We start from the raw sequence: 19,463 nt of genomic DNA, 5'->3' as shown, positions 1-19,463 counted from the left end.
TTCTGCTCTTCATGTACTTTGGCTGGTCTTTAAGAAACTTGTCATTAATTAAAAGTCATCACCTAGGAGAGGGAAATCAACTAATAAAAATTTCAGTTCAGCAGGTTCTAATACATTAAAACTCAAAGGAGGATAGCAGTTGCTGAAGTATCATTGGCCCCCATGGCTAGAGAACATTTGTCTCCTTGGGAGAATACCTAACAGGGAAAGGAGACCTTGGTTGGAGGATGCCCTCATGCTGGGCTTTGGGGTGAAATTATGAGTCTCTTAGTAAGTTAGTGACATCTGGAGGCTGGAGACCTTTTAGGTATTGGTGACCAGAAAGACTGTCGTGTCCACACAGTGGAATCTAAGGTTCCCAGAGCAATCTTGGCCCCTTTAGGATTGAGGCTGGTACAGGAAATGCAGAGGTGTGGGTGCCAGAAAAAGCTCAAAGCCAAGCTTGAGAGCTGCTCATTCAGTCAAAGGCATGGTTCCCAGCGGAATATGAAGACAAATCCAAAGGTGCTTTGGGGCATATTTCTTAATTTAGAGCAGACTTAGAGCTCCTCCATCCCCATCTTTTCTCCAACTAGTTGCCTTTAGTCTTTCCCAGCATCAGGGTCTTTTCTAATGAGGCAAAAGGAGAAGAGAGTGGCAGAGGAAGAGGTGGTTGGATGGTATCACTGATTCAATGGACATAAACTTGGGCAAACTCCAGGAGACGGTGAAAGACAGGGAGGCCTGGTGTCCTGTAGTCCATGGGTTCTCAAAGAGTCAGACACAGCGACTGAACAACAACAATAAATCCACATCTGTATCCCTCGTTTGTCTCTGGCAGTTTGAGCCATAGTGAACACCACAGCTGCTTCCATAGGAATTCAGCCTGCTGCTTCCAGTTCCCAATATCCTGACCTATGAGTCACTGCTAAGCATCCAGTTACAAGATGAACTGTTGCACCTTACACCACTATATACGTGAGGAAAATACATGTGAGGTATTTCATGCCCATGTTCTCACCCCTAGTTAGGACAACAGCACGTGTCAGTATTAAAGCCCCACCCCCTATCCCATGGACCTCTCACCTGGTACACCCCCATTCCTCCCCAAGAGAGGCCCACTACCTGGATTTTGGGTTTATCCTTTACTTGCTTTTCTTCACAGTTTTGCATATATATACATTTCTATACCACTTACTGTTTAGTTTTGCATGTTTTCGGACATTTAAAAGGTGTATGAGCTGTCACATTTTACTATTGTGAGATTATTTCATGTTGGTACATAAGCTTCCAGAGAGAATGAGCAAGAACGAAGCCCTGTAGAGCTAGGATCATCCCATGAATGCCAAATTTTCCATCAACCCTGTTAGTGGAGTTACATTTTTCACTTCAGTCATTCAGTCGTGTCCCACTCTGCAACCCCATGGACTGCAGCACGCCAGGCTTCCCTGTCCATCACCAACTCCCAGAGCTTACTCAAACTCATGTCCATAGAGTCGGTGATGCCATCCAACCATCATTCTCTGTCATCCCCTTCTCCTCCTGACCTAACTACCCCCCCAAAGCCCCACCTCTTAGTACCAACACACTGGAGATTAGGTTTCAGTATATGAATTTGGGTAGACGCAATATAGCACTTGGTCGTTAAAATGTAGTGAAGGCCAAAGGAAAAAAAAATGCCAATAATATGCTCAAATTATATTTCAGGCCATATCAACTTGGTGATGGAAGGAGAGAGACTTACAGAGATGAGAAAAACAAGCCCAGTGTACCAATATCAATAAATGGACTAAACTTGTCAATTAAAAAGTAGATTGTTAGACCAGGTAGCAGAATGAAATCCTGATCATATACTGTTTGCAACACTGAGTTCATAAGTGTGGCTGTGATTGTTGAAGGCTGCAACAACTTATGTCCAGAAGTTGATAAAAGCTATTTGCCTGTCATTTTTATATATGTTGAGTCCAGTACTAAAATATCTGGCCTGTAGTTTGCATGTCTTTAATTCTAGGAATTTATTTTTTGGTATATTTTACGAAAGTCTTAACCTATAATGGATTGGGAAAAACAAAAAAAACGATCCTTCATCACAGATGTGTCTAGAAGTACTATTTACAGACTGGTTTACATAAGAGTGTACAAAACTGAAAGTAAAAGCATGGGTGAAAGAATCTCAGGGGGCAAATACTAACCATCTATTATATTATTTGCAGACAAATCCTAAGACGAAAGTTGCTAAGGATAGGGAGGTTCTGGGAATTCTTTGGTGGTCCAGTGTTAGGACTAGAGCTTTCACTGCCATGGGCCTGGGTTCAATCCCTGGTTGGGGAAATAAGATCCCACAAGCTGTGTGGTGCTGCCGAAAAACAGGATGGGAAAGTTCAACTGACAAAGAGGAGTATTTTAGACATATGCACCTAATCAGATAACCTCAAAATTTATGCAGTATAAATGGGTGGAACTAGAGGAAGAAACTGATAAAAGTCCACCAGCCAGTGGGAGAGTCCAGTACTTCCGTTTTGATATGTCAGGTAGACAAAAATTAAGCATGATCTTCTTTTTCTGAATGTTGAGCTTTAAGCCAACCTTTTCACTCTCCTCTTTCACTTTCATCAAGAGGCTTTTTAGTTTTTCACTTTCTACCGTAAGGGTGGTGTCATCTGCATATCTGAGGTTATTGATGTTTCTTCCAGCAATCTTGATTCCAGCTTGTGCTTCTTCCAGCCCAGCGTTTCTCATGATGTACTCTGCATAGAAGTTAAATAAGCAGGGTGACAGTATACAGCCTTGACGTACTCCTTTTCCTACTTGGAACCAGTCTGTTGTTCCATATCCAGTTCTAACTGTTGCTTCCTGACCTGCATATAGGTTTCCAAGAGGCAGGTCAGGTGGTCTGGCATTCCCATCTCTTTCAGAATTTTCCACAGTTTATTGTGATCCACACAGTCAAAGGCTTTGGCATAGTCAATAAAGCAGAAATAGATGTTTTTCTGGAACTCTCTTGCTTTTTTGATGATCCAGCGGATGTTGGCAATTTGATCTCTTGTTCCTCTGCCTTTTCTAAAACCAGCTTGAACATCTGGAAGTTCACGGTTCATGTACTGCTGAAGCCTGGCTTGGAGAATTTTGAGCATTCCTTTACTAGCGTGTGAGATGAGTGCAATTGTGCGGTAGTTTGAGCATTCTTTGGCATTGCCTTTCTTTGGGATTGGAATGAAAACTGACACTTTCCAGTCCTGTGGCCCCTGCTGATTTTTCCAAATTTGCTGGCATATTGAGTGCAGCACTTTCCCAGCATCATCTTTCAGGATTTGAAATAGCTCAACTGGAATTCCATCACCTCCACTAGCTTTGTTCGTAGTGATGCTTCCTAAGGCCCACTTGACTTCACATTCCAGGATGTCTGGCTCTAGGTGAGTGATCATACCATCGTGATTATCTGGGTCATGAAGATCTTTTTTGTACAGTTCTTCTGTGTATTCTTGCCACCTCTTCTTAATATCTTCTGCTTCTGTTAGGTCCATACCATCTCTGTCCTTTATTGAGTCCATGTTTGCATGAAATGTTCCTTTGGTATCTCTAGTTTTCTTGAAGAGATCCCTAGTCTTTCCCATTCTGTTGTTTTCCTCTATTTCTTTGCATTGATCGCTGAGGAAGGCTTTCTTATCTCTTCTTGCTATTCCTTGGAACTCTGCGTTCAGATGCTTATATATTTCCTTTTCTCCTTTGCTTTTCGCTTCGCTTCTTTTCACAGCTATTTGTAAGGCCTCCTCAGACAGCCATTTTGCTTTTTTGCATTTCTTTTCCATGGGGATGGTCTTGATCCCTGTCTCCTATACAATGTCATGAATCTCCATCCATAGTTCATCAGGCACTCTATCTATCAGATCTAGTCCTTAAATCTATTTCTCACTTCCACTGTATAATCACAAAGGATTTGATTTAGGTCATACCTGAATGATCTAGTGTTTTTCCCTACTTTCTTCAATTTAAGTCTGAATTTGGCAATAAGTAGCTCATGATCTAAGCCACAGTCAGCTCCCGGTCTTGTTTTTGTTGACTGTATAGAGCTTCTCCATCTTTGGCTGCAAAGAATATAATCAATCTGATTTCGGTGTTGACCATCTGATGATGTCCATGTGTAGAGTCATCTCTTGTGTTGTTGGAAGAGGATGTTTGCTATGACCAGTGCGTTCTCTTGGCAAAACTCTGTTAGCCTTTGCCCTGCTTCATTCCGTACTCCAAGGCCAATTTGCCTGTTACCCCAGGTGTTTCTTGACTTCCTAGTTTTGCATTCCAGTCCCCTATAATGAAAAGGACATCTTTTTGGTGTTAGTTCTAGAAGGTCTTGTAGGTCTTCATAGAACCATTCAACTTCAGCTTCTTCAGCATTACTGGTTTGGGCATAGACTTGGATTACTGTGATATTGAATGGTTTGCCTTGGAAACAAACAGAGATCATTCTTTCGTTTTTGAGATTGCATCCAAGTACTGCATTTCGGAATCTTTTGGTGACCATGATGGCTACTCCATTTCTTCTAAGGGATTCCTGCCTGCAATAGTAGATATAATGGTCATCTGAGTTAAATTCACCCATTCCAGTCCATTTTAGTTCACCGATTCCTAGAATGTCAACATTCACTCTTGCCATCTCCTGTTTGACTACTTCCAATTTGCCTTGATTCATGGACCTAACATTCCAGGTTCCTATGCAATATTGCTCTTTACAGCATCGGATCTTGCTTCTATCACCAGTCATATCCACAGCTGGGTATTGTTTTTGCTTTGGCTCCATCCCTTCATTCTTTCTGGAGTTATTTCTCCACTGATCTCCAGTAGCATATTGGGCACCTACCGACCTGGGGAGTTCCTCTTTCAGTATCCTATCATTTTGCCTTTTCATACTGTTCATGGGGTTCTCAAGGCAAGAATACTGAAGTGGTTTGCCATTCCCTTCTCCAGTGGACCACATTCTGTCAGACCTCTCCACCATGAGCCGCCCGTCTTGGGTGACCCCCACAGGGCATGGCTTAGTTTCATTGAGTTAGACAAGGCTGTGGTCCTAGTGTGATTAGATGATTTTGTGAGCCCCCCAAAATAAAGTCTCACAGTTTCCATTGTTTCCCCATCTATTTGCCATGAAGTGATGGGACCAAATCTCATTATCTTAGTTTCCTGAATGTTGAATTTTAAGCCAACTTTTTCACTCTCCTCTTTCACTTTCATCAAGAGGCTCTTTAGTTCTTCTTCGCTTTCTGCCATAAGGGTGGTGTCATCTGCATATCTGAGGTTATTGATATTTCTCCAGCCAGTCTTGATTCCAGCTTGTGCTTCATCCGGCCCAGAGTTTCTCATGATTTACTCTACATATAAGTTAAATAAGCACAATATACAGCACAAATACAGGTGACCATATATAGCCTTGACATACTCCTTTTCCTATTTGGAACCAGTCTGTTGTTCCATGTCCAGTTCTAACTGTTGCTTCCTGACCTGCAAACAGATTTCTCAAGAGGCAGGTCAGGTAATCCAGTATTCCCATCTCTTTAAGAATTTTCCACAGTTTGTTGTGATCCACACAGTCAAAGGCTTTGGCATATAAAATATGTATTCCTCTGACTGTAGTTGACATTAAAATAATCGTAATCAAATATATCTCAGTAAAATAATGAAAGTGCTAAAGCTAATGCATGTATATTTACCACCTTTTGTCCTGCATAGGAAGGTTTCACCTAATAAATGACATGGCTTGTTGGATGAAGTCTTCCAGAACATTCCAATAGTCTTTTTTGGTATTTTACATGGGCTATATATCCAATATCTATTTCTCTGCATGTATTGTACAGACTAGATATTTATTTTTATATATTTGTCTTATATCTAGTCAGATACGATTAAATTATTTTCTTAATCACTTTAGTGTTTTTTAGTCAGTTAGATTTTCTTTTTTTTTCTGTCCATATTGCAATTACTAGAGTTCCAAGGTGATACTGCATAATAATAATGAAGTTGGGCATCCTCTGAAGTTGCTTATTTAGGTTAAGTGTTTGTTCTTAGAATATTTGTCACTGAATCTTGGTAAATTGTCTTTATTATATATTTAAAGTTTTTAATTTTATTTAGCATTTTAATTGGGTGGCTGCTCACTTTTATCAAATGGCTTTTCACCATTTAATTATTTATTATATGTTCTTGGTCCTTTAATTTATTATGATGAATTAAATTGCCAGATTTGCTGATTTTGAACTCGCCTTGCATTCTTGAAATATATCACACATTGTCACAGTGTCACACTCTGGGTACATGGATGAGTTCTATTTGCTAGCAATCTTTAAGGATTTTTACAACCATATTCAGAAGGGCAATTGATTATAGTTTTTAGTTTTTGTATTTCCAAATCAGAATTAAATGTTCAGGTTATTGTGGCTTCATAAAAGAAATTCAGTTCAGTCACTCAGTCATGTCCGACTCTTTGCGACTCCACGGACTACAGCACACCAGGCTTCCCTGTCCATCACTGACTCCCAGAGCTTGCTCAAAATCATGTCAGTGATGCCATCCAATCCTCTCATCCTCTGTCATCCCCTTCTCCTCCCACCTTCAATCTTGCCCAGCCTTAGGGTCTTTTCCAGTGAGTCAGCTCTTCACATCAGGGGCCAAAGTATTAGAGTTTCAGCTTCAGCATCAGTCCTTCCAATGAATATTCAGGACTGATTTCCTTTAGAATGGACTGTTTGGATCTCCTTGCAGTCCAAGGGACTCTCAAGAGTCTTCTCCAACACCACAGTTCAAAAGCATCAATTTTTCAGCAGTCAGCTTTCTTTATAGTCCAACTCTCACATCCATACATGATTACTGGAAAAACCATATCTTTGACTAGACAGACATTTGTTGGCAGAGTAATGTCTCTGCTTTTTAATATGCTGACTAGGTTGGTCATATCTTTTCTTCCAAGGAGCAAGCATCTTTTAATTTTATGGTTGCAGTCACCATCTGCAGTGATTTTGGAGCCCCAAAATATAAAATTTCGGTTTCCATTGTTTCCCCATCTATTTGCCATGAAGTGATGGGACCAGATGCCATGATCTTAGTTTTTTGAATGTTGAGTTTTAAGCCAACTTTTTCACTTTCCTCTTTCACTTTCATCAAGAGGCTCTTTAGTTCTTCTTCGTTTTCTACCACAAAGGTGGTATCATCTGCATATCTGAGCTTACATATTTCTCCCAGCAATCTTGATTCCAGCTTGTGCTTCATCCAGCCTGGCATTTTGTATGATGTACTCTACATATGAGTTAAATAAGTAGGGTGACAATATACCCTTCCTAATAAAAGAAAGGTGGATTTATTTTATTTATTTTCTTTAATAAACTGTGGAAAATTCTTCAAGAGATGGGAATATCAGACCACCTGACCTGCCTCTTGAGAAACCTATATGCAGGTCAGGAAGCAACAGTTAAAACTGGACATGGAACAACAGACTGGTTCCAAATAGGAAAAGGAGTATGTCAAGGCTGTATACTGTCACCCTGCTTATTTAACTTCTATGCAGAGTACATCATGAGAAACGCTGGGCTGGAAGAAGCACAAGCTGGAATCAAGATTGTCAGGAGAAATATCAATAACCTCAGATATGCAGATGACACCACCCTTATGGCAGAAAGTGAAGAGGAACTAAAAAGCCTCTTGATGAAAGTGAAAGAGGAGAGTGAAAAGGTTGGCTTAAAGGTCAACATTCAGAAAACAAAGATCATGGCATCCAGTCCCATCACTTCATGGCAAATAGATGGGGAAACAGTGAAAACAGTGTCAGACTTTATTTTGGGGGGCTCCAAAATCACTGCAGATGGTGACTGCAGCCATGAAATTAAAAGATGCTTACTCCTTGGAAGGAAAGTTATGACCAGCCTAGATAGCATATTGAAAAGCAGAGACGTTACTTTGCCAACAAAGGTCCATCTAGTCAAGGCTATGGTTTTTCCAGTGGTCATGTATGGATGTGAGAGTTGGACTGTGAAGAAAGCTGAGCGCCAAAAAATTGATGTTTTTGAACTGTGGTGTTGGAGAAGACTCTTGAGAGTTCCTTGGACTGCAAGGAGATCCAACCAGCCCATTCTAAAGGAGATCAGCCCTGGGTGTTATTTGGAAGGAATGATGCTAAGGCTGAAACTCCAGTACTTTGGCCACCTCATGCGAAGAGTTGACTCATTGGAAAAGACTCTGATGCTGGGAGGGATTGAGGGCAGGAGGGAAAGGAGACAACAAGAGGATGAGATGGCTGGATGACATCACCGACTGAATGCACATGAGTTTGAGTGAACTCCAGGAGTTGGTGATGGACAGGGAGGCCTGGCGTGCTGCGATTCATGGGGTCGCAAAGAGTTGGACACGACTGAGAGACTGAACTAAACTGAACTGAACTGACTAGACGGACCTTTGTTGGCAAAGTAATGTCTCTGCCTTTGAATATGCTATCTAGGTTGGTCATAACTTTCCTTCCAAGGAGTAAGCATCTTTTAATTTCATGGCTGCGATCACCATCTGCAGTGATTTTGGAGCCCCCAGAAATAAAGTCAGCCACTGTTTCCACTGTTTCCCCATCTATTTGCCATGAAGTGATAAGACCAGATGCCATGATCTTTGTTTTTGAATGTTGAGCTTTAAGCCAACTTCACTCTCTCACTTTCATCAAGAGGGTCTTTTGTTCTTCTTCGCTTTCTGCCATAAAGGTGGTGTCATCTGCATATTTGAGGTTATTGATATTTCTCCTGGAAATCTTGATTCCAGTTTGTGCTTCTTCCAGCCCAGCATTTCTCATGAGGTACTCTGCATATAGGTATTTTAGATGCTATGGCGGATTCATTTTGATATTTGGCAAAACTAATACAATTATGTAAAGTTTAAAAATAAAATTAAAAAAAAAAAATAAAACTTCTTATCAGTGGATAAAGTAAACTCTTAATTAAGATAGTCCTTCCTCATGAAAGATAAACTTGTGGCGTTCAATGACAAAATCTTTGTTACTAAAATGTCCTTTAGTTCCTCCATTTATGAGAACAAATGGGATCACACTAACAGTCATAAATATAAATATTATCAGCTCACTCAGGCTTTGGCCATCTGACAATACCTCTGTATTGCTTTGGAAGGGGGTGTGTGTAGGAGGAGAGTTCCCCAGGTGCATCTCTCTCACAGGCTCATACATAATCCAGAGGACTCCAGACTTGTGTCCACTAATAACCCAGTCATGTCAGCCATGGATACTTTATCCTATTCTTTTTTTTTCTTTGTATTAAAGACTTTCATTTTTGGTGTTTCCTTTTTCCCCAGGTTTATTGAGGTATAATTGACATATGGATTTAAGGGGTACAGTGTGATGATTTGATGTATATATATATATTGTAAAATAATTACACCCATAAAGTTAGTTAACTAATCCATCACCTCACACAGTTACCTTTTTTAAAAAATTCCGCTACATTCTTTAACAGTTAGCTACTGCCATGTAACAAACTGAGGCAGGAGATAGATGGGCCCCAGGCTGAACAGTTTCTCCCCTGTGTATAGAAACTCTATAAGATAGTGCTCGCTTCGGCAGCACATATACTAAAATTGGAACGATACAGAGAAGATTAGCATGGCCCCTGCGCAAGGATGACACGCAAATTCGTGAAGCGTTCCATATTTTTAGATCAGTCTTATGGACTCTGTGGGAGAGGGAGAGGGTGGGGAGATTTGGGAGAATGGCATTGAAACATGTACAATATCATATATGAAACGAGTCGCCAGTCCAGGTTCGATGCAAGATACTGGATGCTTGGGGCTGGTGCACTGGGACGACCCAGAGGGAGGGTATGGGGAGGGAGGAGGGAGGAGGGTTCAGGATGGGGAACACAGGTATACCTGTGGCGGATTCATTTCGATGTTTGGCAAAACTAATACAATATTGTAAAGTTTAAAAATAAAATTAAAAAAAAAAAAAAAGGATGATGGAGGAGGCTGGGCCCTGCTCAGATAAGAGTAAAAGACAACATATTCTTCATTCTCCAAGTTAAGGAGACCTCCTGACTACACATGTGCCAGAAGACTCCTTGGAGGTCAGAAAGGGAAGGGGCAGCACATCATTGTAAGTGATGACAACCACCCATAAGCCTCTTCACTAGAATCCATCTTGACTAAGAGATAAACATGCACATATGAGAGGTTCTTGAAACATACCAACTGTGGCCTCAGAACCAGGCAAATCAAAATGATTGGCCAAAGGAAAACTGGAAGAAATTCCCCATAAAAGTTATTCAAATTGCCACTAGGGTGTGACTCAATGACACGAGTCTGCCCATGTGTCTATTCACACATACTGTACTCTTTTTCCTCCTTGTTTCACTATTTTCCATTTTTGTAGGAATTTTTTTTCAGCTGATCACTAGTCCAATGGCTAGGATTTGACACTCTCGGCACTGTGACCTGACCTCAATCCCTGGCCAGGAACTAAAGTTCTGCTTCGAGTTGCTGTAGGCTGAGGCCATCCAAGATCAAAACTGCCTCAAATTTAGTGACTTAGAATAACAACCATCTATTTACCTTATGCTTTTATTGGTTGGCTATTTGGGCTAGACTCAGCTGGGCTCCCCCATGCATCGGTGGTCAATTCTGGGTTGGGTAAGGGGCTTTAGTGATCTTGTTTGTAGTCTCCCATACATCTGGGGCCTTGGATGACTAGCTGGGCTGCCTTTTCTCTGGGACATTCTCCAGCCAGCTAATGCACGTTTATTCACATGGCAGAGCAATGTTCCAATAGAGCAGAACACTGCAAGGTTTCTTGAGGCCCAGGTTCTGAAGAGGTACAGTATGACTTCTGCCACATTCTAATGTATTGGCCAAAGCAAGCTGCAATGTCAACCCAGATTCAAGGTAGATAAGGAGACTCTACCTCTGTGAGAGGAACTGCCAAGTGTATGCAGAAAGAGGATACTTGTAATCATTCTGGCAATCCATCTACCACTTTCTGGGTAATGTTGTCAACATACCAAGATCTTGAATTTGAGAAGCTGAGTGTTAGAGTGTTGTTACCTTAAATATTACTTAGCAGCAGGATCCCCAAGCATGTCTGGTTGAGCCCCAGAGTATCCCTGAAGTTTATGACCCAATCTGTTCCTTTAAGTTATGACTTAGAGCCTCTTTTATCTTCTCAACCCCTCCCCTCACTATTTGTCGAGGGAATCAGGTTGGAGGCAAAGCTCAATGACAACCTCACCTCCTTTCTTTCAACTAAAGCTTTGTTACTGGGTCAAACTTGGTTTCTTCTTTCTCTAGAATGAAAATTATCTCCCAAGAGGGCCTTTTTTTCACCTCTCAAACAGATTTCTAGATAGCCCACTATGCTAGTGTGCCAGACATGTCCAGATGTATTAGGTGCCAGGGGCAGACCTCACTTAGGCTTCCCAATTTCTCTATTAACTCACTGGATCCTCCTTTGCAGATTCTCACCTCCTACATAGCATATGGAAAAAATGGAGTCTGATGTGATAAACAGTCCTGCTGGTCTCCTTAGTTTAAAAATTCTGAGTTATTCCTCTCTTTCCAGCTCTCTCCAAGGTGGATCTTTAGGGGATATTCTCTTCCCTTCTCAAGGCTAGTGCCTCAGCTCCCTTGACTGCCCTGCAGAGGGACTGCTTTGCACCATCCCTTGAAAGCAGAATGCTGAGAGGTGGTGTCCCCATTCATCAGTGTTTGGTTGGCAGATACCGCTAATATCTGCAGCTTGTATACCTCATGGTTTGGGTGCTCCATTCTCCTTCAGAGCTCTGCAGTGCTCCCTGTCTTCTCTAACCTTAACTCAGCCCTCACCAATGGTCCCTCTGAGTCCCCATCAGCTTCCAGGGTCAACTTGCCCTCTCCGAGTTGGGTCTTAGAGCAGATGTTTTGTGTCACCTTCCCGCAGCCCACTGTTCACTCCCAGCATAGCTAGGGTGGGCAGCTCCACGCACAGTAGTTCCTCCTACCTCAAGTGTCAACGGCAGTGGTTCTGGCTTTTCTACCTCAGATGTTTCCTTGAGATCAAAGATATTCACACAACCAGGAAGTAAGAAGAGGTAAACTTTCTTGGGAATAATCCTCAACTGTTGTGGAATGAGAGTCAGTGGATAAATTTCCAGCTGCCTGACCTTCAGAGAGAACAATTCTGAGGTGCATTTTAGAGTTGCTTAGAGGCCCCAAAGGAATGCAGGACCAGTTGTATATACTGTATTAACTTTTTCTCCTTGTTTGTCTCATGCCACTGCTTTCTGAGATCTACTCCTAAGTACATGACTTACACCCAAGTTCCTCACATTCTGCTTGAGGAAGCTCAAACTAAGATAGGTGCAACAGAAGGGCATGGTTCACCATTTAGCTTTCTTCTGAGGTCCCTGGTCCTTGGGAGCAGGTGAGAACTCTACATCAGTTCCATGCCATGCAGGAACTGTGGGTGACCCCAGAAAGCTAAACCCAGGCCCTCCCTTTGGGTAACATAAACAATCCACTAAGTTGACTTTAAAGAGGCTCCCCTCCACCCTCGGGTCAGTGTCTGAGAACCTTGGAGAAAGAAGGAGGCAGCCAGTGAGGTGATCTCCTCTATTTTATCCCCAGAACTCCCTTTGGTCCATCAACATATCTTCGCACTCTGGTTGAAATCACAAACAAAGAAGTTGTAGCATTTCCTACTGTCTATATCCCCTACTTCTCCTTCCCTTCCCCCAGAAAACAGTGCAATTGAAGAGTAGGCTCTGGACTTCCTGACTTCTCTGCATCTCCTGCTTTTCTTCCCAGGCACAAAGTAGAACTCTGATCTTGGTAGGCAAAGTCTGCCTCTTGAGATATTACAGGGGAAGATAGAACAATATTGAAAATCATTTTCTCCGACCATGCTTGATACTTCTGTCACTGTTTCGCTAAAGAGAAAAGGGAAATCAGCTTTGAGACTCCAAGCTCCTCAGTGACCTCCTTGCTCTTTAAATTTGTGCAGTCCCAATATGGTAGCTACTAACCACATGTCACTATTATGCACTTGAAATGTGACTAGTGGAACTGAATATTAAGTTTATGTAAGCTTAATTGTTAAAACAAATTTAAAAACTGATAATTGTTGGGAAATTTTAAGCATGTTGGAACAACTTGGGTACATGTGAATATACTTTTTTCAAGTGAAAGTTTCATAAAACCTTAATACAGATCAAGTATTTTTAAATTTTTATTTCAAAATTTAATCCTCAAGTTGAGAGTTTCTGAAAAGACCCTGATGCCTGGAAAGATTGAGGGTAGGAGGAGAAGGGGACAACAGAGGATGAGATGGTTGGATGGCATCACCAACTCAATGGACATGGGTTTGGGTGGACTCCAGGAGTTGGTGATGGACAGGGAGGCCTGGCATGCTGCGGTTCATGGGGTCGCAAAGAGTTGGATACAACTGAGTGAGTGAACTGAACTGAAGTGTAAATACATACCTGATTTCAACCTTAGTACAAAAATGGAATGTAAAATATTTTATGAATATCTTTATATTGTCTACACATTGAAATAGTAATATTTTGGTTATGTTGGTTTATATAAAATATATTATTAAAATTAATCTCACTTTTTTTGTTTTTTACTATTTTTAATGTGACTACAAGGTTTTAAATTGCATCTGTGGGCATGCGTTGTATTTCTACTGGAGGATGGCTCTAGAAATACTTTTCTGCTGCTTCTTTGAGGTCATGTGCCTCCTGGGGGTAGAAGTTTGCAAGAAAACATGAAAAATTATCTGGCTGCTTTCTTCAACAGGAGCGTAAGCCCCAGTGATGGAAGTGATGGCCACTCTTTGGCATATGTCTGGGGTGCAGGGAAGGCCAGTCTATGATGAAAGAGAAGAGTTGGCTTCTCAGAGAAGACCTTCTGGGTTACTGGAAGCCCTTCAAGTTCTGTATTTGCTTCTTATGGAGCTCTGCCTGTAATTTTGACCTTAATGTTGGAGGGAAATCCTCATGTCCTCAAAATACATTTCCCTGAAGGTGCTCCTATTACTTGCAAAGCAAAGAAGCTTACTGAGAATTAACTCCAAAGTTTGGGGGGTGGGGGAGGGGGGATTAATGATTGAGCTTTTGTGTTTTACAGCTCACTGGGAAGGAACCAGAAGAGTTTTTTCCTATAGAAAAAGTTCATCAGTGGTCTCCTTGTCCTGGGGTAGCTGACACAGTTTTCACCACTAACCTTCAGCTGCATTTTGGATTCAAAAGACTTTTGTGGCCAGCCTGGGAAGCAGATCACCATTTATAACATTGTTTCTAAGGGAAACACATTGCATGCACCAAACAATGAATTTATAAAGTGTGTCTGGCTTCCAGGAGGGATGAGCTGACCCAGCTGTACCCTGAGGTATAGTTTAACCCTTAGTCTCTGACACCAAAAGGCCTGGAGATCAACTTTACAGGGCTGGAGTATGTATGTTAGTCGCTCAATCGTCTCTGACTCTGCGACTCCATGGACTATAGCCCGTCAGGCTCCTTTGTCCATGGAATTCTCCAGGCAAGAATACTGGAGTGGGTTGCCATTCCCTTCTCCAGGGGATCTTCTTGACCCAGGGATAGAACCCAGGTCTCCTGCATTGCAGGAAGCCCATAGTATGTTTGTGGGGCTGGGGGAGAATTGCGATAAGGAGGGAACAGATAAAGCGCCCCTCATCTGGGGTACTCTAGGGATCCCTGTACACTGAGAGGCCATGGAGGCTCAGGGATGACTAAGAGGGGGAGGTGAGAGGAGGACAAAGAAACTTGGCCTGCATATTGCTGTCATGTGTGCCAGCCCGCGAAAGCCCGCGAAGTCCAAAGGGCCTTGCTCAGCTCAAACCCTTTCTGGAATAAGCAGGTGTTAGAAAAAATATCCCATATTCTCTGCTTGGGGAATCCAGGGCGCTCGACGAGGGCTTCGCGGGGAGTGGCTATCACGGTCCAGAGCGAGCCAAGGGCCAAGACTACATCCCTTTCGGAGGTTTTGGAGAATGCAGTGAGTGAGCCAGCTCATCCTCCCCACCCTCTTACTTCTACCCCTCCACCCCAGGCCGGAAGAGGCGCCTGCAGCCTGAGCCCTGACTCGCAGGAGGGAAGGAGGCGACGCGCAGCCACAGCTTTGTCTGGGAGGGAGGGGAGAAGCCCCGCCCCCAGGGGGCGGGGGGCCGCGAGAGGAGGGGGAAGAAGAAAGGCCAGGGAAGCAGGGTGGAGGGAGAGGTGGAGAGCTAGAGAAAAGAGTAAGGGAGGGCGGTCAGATCCGATAGAGGCAGATAAAGACAGAGGGGCAGGAGAGAGGACGAAAAAGGGCGGAGGGGGGCGGGGCGCCCGACCCCCAACTGCGCGGCTGCAGCAAGCTCTGCCGAGCTGCTAGGGAGCCTGGCCCGCCGACTGCTGAACGAGCTCCGCGGCCACCCCCGCCCCCCTACTTTCCAATTCCACGGTCCCCGCAGCGCGCGCGAGATGCAGCCGGTTCCGGACGCAGGCAAGGCGCGGGGCGCGGGCGGCTGGGAGCGAGGCTCCCGGAGCAAGTTGCGGGGCGCGAGGTGTGGCGCACTGGGCGGTCCTCTCTCCCCCGGCGGAAAGTTTTCTCGCAGTGTCCCCCGCTTCCTCCGTGTCAGCCCCTCAGTCCCTCAGCGCCTGTTCTCCTCTCTCCTTTCCCAGACGCTGGGGGTTCCAGGGCGTGCGGACTCCGCTGGGGCCGCGTGGGCGCGGAACCCCGGCCAGCCCGCCTCCTGAGGGACAGAGTGGTCCAGGCTCGTCCTTCCCCCTCGATTCCCTGGGGGGTTCTTCCTTCTCTCCGCGCCAAGGGCGGCGTCAGGAAGCCCTCCCTCGCCCCCCCCCACCCCCCCGCCTCGCCACCTTATTCCCGGGGTCCCCCGGGACTCCCTGGCGAGAAGTTGCCGGGCGGGCAGGTGCAGGGACGTCAGGCCCCGACAGCCCGGGGGCTTGGGTGGGTGGTGGTGTCCGATCCTAATCCGGTTCTCTTCTTCCCGACTGAACCGAGGGTTCCCTGGAGGCGAGTCCCAACCAACAGCGCCTGAGCCTCCCTTGGCCTTCAGAAGGGCGTTGGACGCCTAGGGCCCTGGGTCCTCCTTGTACTTCCCCTTTGCCGACTCTTGGCCTGCCTCCAGAGCCTGAGGTCGTTGAGAACCTCAGCTTTGCGTCCTCCCTCACTGAAGAGGCAAGTGCCTTGGGCCGACTCTGGCCACCACTGCATTTTGAGCGCCTGCATTGCACTCAGTTCCTAAGCTGGGAGAGCCCTAGGGACAGAGAGAGGCACAGTGGCCTGACAGGGAGACATGCGGCTCCATTTTATCCTGGGGCGCTCTTTGGGTCCTGAGTTGCTCACTGCACCTCTGCCCCTCAGTGACAGAAGGAGCTGAGGGCCAGGCTTCTGAACCCTGCGATGCACTTTATTCCCAGGTGTGTGGAATCTGGATCCCTAGAGCTTGTTCTCCCAGAGAACAGAGTTGTCTAGAGCTGGCCAAGTTCATAGTATGTACTTTACATGTGATGAGTGAATGTAGGCACCAATGAGCTGACAAATAACAATTCCTGTCACAGTTGATCTTGGTACAATGGGAAGAAAGAATTAGAAACAATGATTCTTTTAAACAGCTGTGAGACAGAACCAGGGGCCTTCTTTCCAGAGCATCTGGTTGAAGAATCTGGGGATGGATTTATTTTATTCATCAATCTACATTTACTTACTGGAAACTTTTTCTTCAGGTGGTCTGAAGAATTAAACCTCTTGTGGCTAAGCTATATTACATTGTTTGAGAAGAGGTTTTGTTTGTTTGTTTGCTTGTTTTTGTTGTTTTGTTTTAAACTTGTGTCCAAACTCAGTGTTTTAGGGACTAAAATTGAAGTCAGCCTGCGAGGTGCCCATTTGGGATGAGAGACTCGAGTAAGGCCATGAGTATGGGCAGCAACTGTGCTTTCTCCTCTGAACAGGTCAGCCTGATGCCTGGGAGCTGCAGCAATCCAGTGGGTCTCAAGGGGATGGAAGAGGGCCTCAAAGGATGGCTGAGCTCAGAGAGGCAGGGTAGCTTTAGAAAGAGGGTAGTTCTTGCCCTGGGGTAAGGATGTAGAGATGCCTGGGAGTCTGGGCTGGTTCAATTCAGGATTCCCTGGGCTAAGAAAGCTGGAAGGTGAATCCTGCTCCTCCTTCAGAAAAAGGGAGAGCAGAAGTGGAGTACTGAGTAGATCTTTGACATGCAACCTAAACACACCCCATGTTCCTCTGTCCTTGTTTTTATGCTGGTGAAATCCGGTTAGAATGATGAGGACACCTTTGGCGGACCTGGTTGAGAGAAGGCCAGGGGACCTGGAGCCCCTAGTCACATCCTTGTCCAGGGGAAGGTAATATGCCCTCTGCACCTGGCCGAGTAGGCCAGGGCCTGCGCAGTATCTGCCCCTGCTGTATTTCTAGCTGGCAGCATCCCCACCCTCCTGAGAGTGGTTTCACCCTGCTAGTCCACTTCTCTGGGGTTCATGCAGAGGTGGGACGAGATTATCAGAGAATCCCTTGGAGAGCTTGGGGAAACTGGACGATCCCGAGAGCAGTCTCAGGATTTGTCCACGTTCCTTTTCCTCTGCCCAGAGTGAGAAACTGGGAAGGTCTCAGCAGTGTTTTGGGGGATGGAACAAGACATCCAGTCTGTCTTCAAGCCATAGTTGCAATTTATAGGGTTTATAAAACTAGGGCAGTTGTCCTTTTCTGCACCTCCTCGCTCATCCCACTACTCATCACAATATGGTCCAGTTATTTATCCCAGTGACATACCGTGCTATTTAAACACTCCCTGCCTCTCCAGAAGAATTTTAAATAAATCCTTAAGGCTGGGTTAGCTACCACAGGCCCATGATTGCTGACTTCAATTGTTTGATTATTTGTGGGTTCCTATGGAGGACGTGGTGGGGGAGGGGATGGAGCGGGAGGCAGAGGGGAAGCAGAGCGCAGTAAACAGGAACATCCTCCAGATTCCATTGGCTAGGTGGCCAGGAGGTCATTTTTAATCATCCCTTGGATGGTAGACTCTGGAGCCTGTAATCAGAGGTTGATGCAGCTGCTCAAGGACGACTGCTTGAGGCTGTAGAATTCCTGTCCAAGGCAGCTGTGACTGAACTAGAGAAGGCAACCTCTCACTGAAGAAAGGGCAGGGAACGGGCATTTGGTTAATTCTTGTGGGATGAGCAAAGTGACTTAGAATGGCTTTTCCTAATCCTTATGTTGATAAAAATTAGCAAAAAGATACATTTTATTTCCTTGGACATATTACACCGAGGTCATTTGGCAAATACATTTACTTTTACCAGCATGGCACTTTGCCCATAGTCTTAGTTTGATTAACTGCTCCTTTCTATAATGAAAAAGGTATTGGATTTGGAGTTTGAATGACTTTCAGATTTTCTAGCTGCATAATCTTGGGCAATGGAATAGATGCTGTCAGCATCCATTCTGTGTTCCCTTGACCTCAACCAATGCTGTTGGGAGCAAGTGTATAAGTGCTCCAGCCCCCTCACTTCTCTGCTGGGGCAGCTTTGGGGCATATTCTATGCTGTCTTTCAGAGTTGCTTAGTAAGACCATTTCACAGTTGCTTATAATAATAACTGACTCCTGTCACTGGCTGCCTTCCCTTCCCTCTTTCACTTTCCCACTCCCTTTCTACTTGGACTTGAATCCTTGTCCTATGGTCAACCTCTGGGGGAACCAACCTAAGTCTTTAGTTTGTAGTTAAAAGTCATTTTAAGTCTTTGCCTCTCCATAGAGAATAGATCTTGCCAAAGGGGAGGAGTGCAGGAGAGGGTTGGATTAGGAGTTTGGGACCAGCAGATGAAAACTATTATATGTAGAATGGATAAACAACAAGGTCATATTGTGTACCACAGGGAAATATATTCAATATCCTGTAATAAACCATAACGGAAAAAATAAAAATAAACCTTGGTTCTGATAAAAAGTGGAAGATTCCTCCCACCCAGCAGGACCTGAAAAGCTTGGGGCCACGTTTCCAGTTACTTCCAATGTCACTGCATCCAGGAATTGTTCCCTGACTGTGCCCCATGGGAGTATAGCCCCCTCTTTTGCATTCTCATTCACATTTTGCCCATCCCTTTCTTCCTTGTTCCATTGTTGTCTCTCTCTCACCTTGTGCAATTTGAGAGCTGAGTCCTTGACTGATACTTCAGTAGCATCCTGCAAAATGCTTTTGACATCTTGGATTCCTTTTAAATATGGTTGAGTTAATAAAAAGTGAGAAGAAAAAAAAAAAGGCTCTGAGTCTCAGTTTCCCCAACTGAATGATGGAAATGATAACTGTCTCACTGTGATACGTGCTCAGACACAGCGAGCATCCGGCAAACGTTTGCTGGCTCTTTGAATAGTACAGGTGAGGCTGTGATGGATTTGGGAATGGGTATTGTGGTGGACCATGAAGAATTATGCTTTGGAGAGAGAGGCT

At 44.3% G+C, this 19,463-nt stretch overlaps 1 protein-coding gene and 1 non-coding gene across 3 annotated transcripts in view; both read left to right on the top strand.

The window, feature by feature from the left end:
* Nucleotides 1-9,558: 9,558 nt before the first annotated feature.
* On the top strand, nucleotides 9,559-9,665 carry LOC133259958 (U6 spliceosomal RNA). The gene has a single exon (XR_009740622.1). It is a non-coding gene; the product is annotated as a U6 spliceosomal RNA (small nuclear RNA).
* Nucleotides 9,666-15,177: 5,512 nt separating this feature from the next.
* Nucleotides 15,178-19,463, top strand: part of RASSF2 (Ras association domain family member 2) — a 58,923-nt gene continuing 54,637 nt past the window's right edge. For both annotated transcript variants that reach the window (XM_061436588.1, XM_061436585.1), the window contains exon 1: nucleotides 15,178-15,480. The gene's annotated coding sequence lies outside the window, so the exon portion shown is untranslated. The remainder of the gene's footprint in view (nucleotides 15,481-19,463) is intronic.

Source organism: Bos javanicus, chromosome 13 (assembly GCF_032452875.1).
Source record: "Bos javanicus breed banteng chromosome 13, ARS-OSU_banteng_1.0, whole genome shotgun sequence".
Taxonomy (NCBI): Eukaryota; Metazoa; Chordata; class Mammalia; order Artiodactyla; family Bovidae; genus Bos; species Bos javanicus.
This window is presented reverse-complemented; position numbering and strand designations above follow the sequence as displayed.